Genomic DNA, 5,583 nt, shown 5'->3' on the forward strand with positions numbered 1-5,583 from the left:
TATTTTAATCAGGTGTCTTTTTGGGTTTTGAGGCAAATCCCATTCGTGGAAAATTTTTCCTCGTGGAAAATCCCCTATCCCTCGAAAAATTATCCCTGGATAATTCCCTCTCATATTCCCGTTGCATAAATTCGAATGTTTATTAGAAAGGAAATTGAAAATCCTACTCACATCGTTCAGTCAGAGGCAATGCTAAAGCGTTGCCTATAGTAAAGAATCATAAGGCATCATTGTATTACTATTTATTTTTTCCCAGGAGGCACTTAATAGGGAAGGTGTGGTCGCATAAACTTCAGAGGACGCTCATTCGATTGCAAACTAACGCTAGTGCCAGCCTCTGTACTTGAATTGTTTCTTATATCTGGTCCTTTTGTTACCCTTTGGGACGTCTGATCAACATTCTGAGGCGCTTTTTTTGTACTTTCTCTGTGGCTGCTCAATTTTGCGCGGGGGGGAATTTTCTATGGGGGGGGGGGTATAATTTCTGCGGGATGAATTATCCGTGAGAAGAAAAATTTTCTGTTGGAAGGGGAGGGCGCATTTCCCTGGATAATTTTCTGGTAGGGGGATGCCGGCATCCGAATGGATGGATCCGAGACAAACGAATACAATGATTGAATGGTATTGGCTTCCTTAAGCTGCTATTTTTACATAGTAGAAACATGGCTACCAGTGGCGCCAATTTACTAAAATTTAACTTTGTGGGCAACACGTAATTTTTAAAAATCTAGGGAGGGGCAAATTGGTCGTTTTTTAATATTTATAAAAAAATACGAAAAAAGGCGATTTTCACTAAAAATATCCCCAAAAAGGCATTTTCAAAATCTTTTGGATGGCAAAAATCAAGGGGACGCATGCCTTCCCGTCCCCTTTCTTTTAGTTCTTAAATTACCATTTTGTTCAAAAAAGTCTAAAGGTCCAATAAATAAGTAGAATGAGCATAAGGCCTCCGAAGACAGCCCTCCCCGGATTCCGACGATAGCCCTCTGAAATCACGAAACACTCTTGCCTTTAAACGGTCAGATAGGAAAATTAACATGGGATTCCTATGAGAGCCCTCTGACGTCACGACATACCCTCGCCTTTAAACAGTCAGATAGGAAAATTAACATGGAATTCCAGCAGCAGCCCTCTGACGTCATGACAGCCCTGGCCCGATTCCCACCCTGGCAAGATTCCTGGAATTCAAGGTGTTTCAATATAATTAATTGAAGTGTGGTCGGGATAATACACAAGTAGTAATAAATAGGAAATTAGCATGGGATTTTAAAGGGCCATATAGGGGAGCTCATAATCTCAGCACCTGTGTAATGCGGTCACGGGTCTATTAAAATGGCATGGGGTCACCCATGCCTTTTTAAACGGTCAGATAGGGATATTAGCAGAGGATTTTAAAGGGTCAGATAGGGGGAGCTACCAACACCTCAAGCCGTCACGCCTGTGCAACTTGATCACCGGTCCTATTAAAGGGAACACAGTTGGCAAGACTCTCACGACAGCAGTCTTCTGGACACCAATGACGTCACACGACTTGAACCCATTTTAAACGGTCAGGCGTAATATGCTTGACGCAATTTTACATAACCATGTGACAGGACCCATGAGGGGTTCCCCGATTGTAAACTGAACGACAGCACACATCTTATGTGAGGTCATGCAATGATAGCAAAACCATCACTGTCACATAATACCTTTTTTGACATTTTATTTTTCGCCTGAAATGTTCAAAGTATTTTTTTTCTTTTACTTCTTTGTCCTCGCTAGGACTCGACAGGTCAATTTTCTTCAAATGGGAGAGCGCTCCAACCATCAGTTCTGGCCTGTTACCCTCTGTATTTTGTCCTACTCATTACTTTCAAGAAATAACACATTCCCGCGACGTCACAGGACACACCTCTGTCAATTTCATGACACACCTGGCAGGATTCCAAACGTAACCCATGTTTTTCCGTGCACCTGTAACAATTGGCACGAAGACGGGGAATATTTATTTTCAGAGACAATTGCTCTAAATATATTAATAGCGATAAAGACTAAGGGATGCTTAAATTGTGTAAACACATTGATCGTCCTAAACAATAAATCTTGAAAACACAGACTTTGTAAATGAAAGTTTTATTAAGTAAAACAAACTGACAACAATATTAAAACACAGAAAAAAAATCAGTTAGAAAACATGACAAACAAAAAATAAAAGTTAAAAAAAATCCTTATCGTAATACATACAAAAATATAACCGTGTATTATAGAAAGTCGGGGGTCCTAACAGCTAATTCAACGGGGAACGAGCTTGTTGTTATGTCTTTTCTTAGGAAAATGGTCCATTACTGTAAAAATTAATCTTAACTAACTTAAATAGTTCATAAATTCTTCATTTTAGTCATATCGCGCGGGTAATCAAGAAAAATTTAATTCATTTTTTCTATTTTTGTTTTTTTTCTTAGAGAAACGCGCCATTATTACATAACTTATTTATAAACTAAGTGAAATAGTTCATAAATTCCACATTTTTAGTCATTTCTATCTTTGTTTGTTTTCTTAGAGAAATGGCCCCTCTATACAAATTACGCCACAGTACCACGCTATTTCTGTTCTGTGGCACCTTGTGACACCTGTCATCAACATTTAAGCGTCTTTTAATGTTTTAAGACCCTCAATGGATATATTTTTGATTGCCATTATTTACCAGTGATTCCCAGCACTGTACCACACTATTAATACTCTGTGACAACCCTTTGACATCACATCTTCATTCCTATACAAAAATTTCAGACATTTCTCGTTACAAATTTTACATTTAACCCATTGATTCAAGCTTATCGCAACCCAAGCCATTCATGATAACGTTATAAAACACTGCCACACCACCGTGACATTACACATCCCCCCCCTCCGTCATCCAAGTGGCATCAGCCCTCATCATTTCGCTAAGACATCTCCAACCTTTTCGCTCCGAAAATAAGCTAGTGAATCTAAATTAAACACTATATTTTTTGAACAGCGACAAATCGGCATTTGTTTCCTAGAGCGTGATACTCCAAGCAATTCACGCCCCAGTACCACGCTGTAACTACCGTGTGACACCCCTGTGACACCCGTCATCAACATTTTAAGCGTCTTATAAAGTCTGAACAACCTCAATGGATATATTTTCTATTGCTATTATTTTCCAATGATTCCCGACACTTTGCCACACTATTACTGCTATCCTGCACCCCTCTGACAACACATCATCATTACTAATATATTGTTCAGACATTTCTTTTTAGAAACTATACGTTCATATTTCTTAAAAAATTTAAGCTATTAAAATAAAATCATTCGTCTAAATACTTTTATTCCATCGTCAAATCAATGTTTATAATTGTCTTTAAATATATAATATCTGGTTCGACTATTTGAACATCATCATCCTCGAGTATTCCTATGTTCCTCAGAGAGGGGGGATTCTCAAACAAACGCTCATCATCCTCGATACACTCCCTCCCTGAAGGCCCCTTCTGTACCAAATCCTCTGATGTATATGACAGTCCATCTTCTGTGTAATATATTACCATTATGTCATCTGTAGCATCTTCGCTACTGTTAGAAAGAAGGAATTCTTCTTCTGAATGCGAGAGTCCATGAATCCCATATGGACACCCCTTCTTGGACAGACTGTTCGAAACACTCACTTCATATGGTCTGTGCCTCTTGGACATAGTCAGGGCGGCCCCATAAAAGAAAAAAGTTTTTATGAGAAATAGAATAGTATTTAATATATTATTATATTTTTGTATGTTTTCTTTGAAAAACGTCCCGCTATTATTGCAAAACCTAACCTTTTCCATAACTTCGTTGAAACAAATTGGAGTTCACACTTAAAAAATTTCTATTAAGAACTATTTCTATGGAAATGAATAATTTCTTATCCAAAACTAGATTTTTCTGACCAAAAATACACGATTGAATCAGAGAAATCAATTTTGACCGTATTTTCTATAATTTCCTTGCAAACATTGGAGTACGCACTTGAAAAAGTTCTATTAAGAGCTATTTGTATTTAAACATCACAGAAACCTATTGTTGATGTCTTGATGACTACAGTCGCATAGAAGACTATTAGTCATTCAGGATTTCCATCCATATTTAACAATACTCTTCGTCCAACGGACATTAAGCAATAAAATAAAATTAAGAACTTATTCAACGAAACTGCTGTTCATCGAAAATTTTGGATAGATGTTCATGTTTTGTCTAAATTACAACTCAATATTTTAATTCTTAAACACAAAAAATAAGCATTGGCGCCCTACCAATTAAATTACAAATTACAGATGGCGTTATTGTTAATTGTAGTTATAGATGGCGACATTTTTGTAAAAATAACCGTCCATAGAACAACAACACACATAACCAACCATACATCAATACACAACACCATCAATACAATAACATCCTTACATCCATACAATAAACATCAAATAAACACCAATACAATAAAGAATTCAAATCCATACATCCATACACATAATCCAAAGACATGATTTCTTAACTTCTAAGCAGCTTCTCATTGATTTTATGAAATTTGTGTCTCATGTAGGAATCGAACGTGAGACCCATGATTTCCTAATGTAAAAGAATGACACGTTACTCGACTGAGCCAACAAGTCATTGAAAACATTATGATTTTAGAAATACATTCAATGTATTATTTCAGGGACATTAAGAACCACAATATCGTAACAAGTTACTCCAATATTTGATTTATCAATTGCATTTTTGGTAGCTGTTAACAGTGACCTGTTTCGGGGCATCATTTATGGCATCCTCCTGAGAACATATACACCACGATGATTTGAGATGCATACTGGACAAAGAATTTCTTCTGATGGTTGGGCCCTGAGTCCCCATCCCATTCCTCCTCCCCCTCCCTCCACATACGTTTCAGCGAAAAAATCCAAAATATACTTTGAAATATAAACAGAATGTAACACTGACAAGATAAGCCACAACACAACACACAAAAATGCTCTATATCATACATTTCTACGAAAAATTTCAAAATACACTTTGAAAAATCAACGGAATGTAACACTGACAAGATAAACCACGACACAACGCTACAAAATTATTCCATTTTATACATTTCAAGGAAAAAATTCCAAAATGCACTTTGAAACACGAACAAAATGTAACAGTAACATGATAAACCACGACATAACACTACAAAAATATTCGATGCCATACGTTTCTAACGAAAAAATTCCAAAATTCACTTTGATACATCAACAGAAGGCAACACTGACAAGATAAACCACGACAAAACACTACAAGAACATTCAATGTCATACGTTTCAATAAAAAAATTCAAAATGCATATTGAAGCATCAACAGAATGCAACACTGACAAGATAAACCCCGACTCAACACTACAAAATATTCCATATCATACGTTTCAACAAAAAAAATCCAAAATGCACTTTGAAACATCAAAAGAATGTAACACTGACAAAATAAACCATAACACAACACAACAAGAATATTCCATGTTATACGTTTCAATTAAAAAATTCCAATTGCACTTTGAAACATCAACAGAAT

This window comes from Artemia sp. Qi Xiang Cuo, chromosome 16 (genome assembly GCF_049724085.1).
Source record: "Artemia sp. Qi Xiang Cuo chromosome 16, ASM4972408v1, whole genome shotgun sequence".
NCBI lineage: Eukaryota > Metazoa > Arthropoda > Branchiopoda > Anostraca > Artemiidae > Artemia > Artemia sp. Qi Xiang Cuo.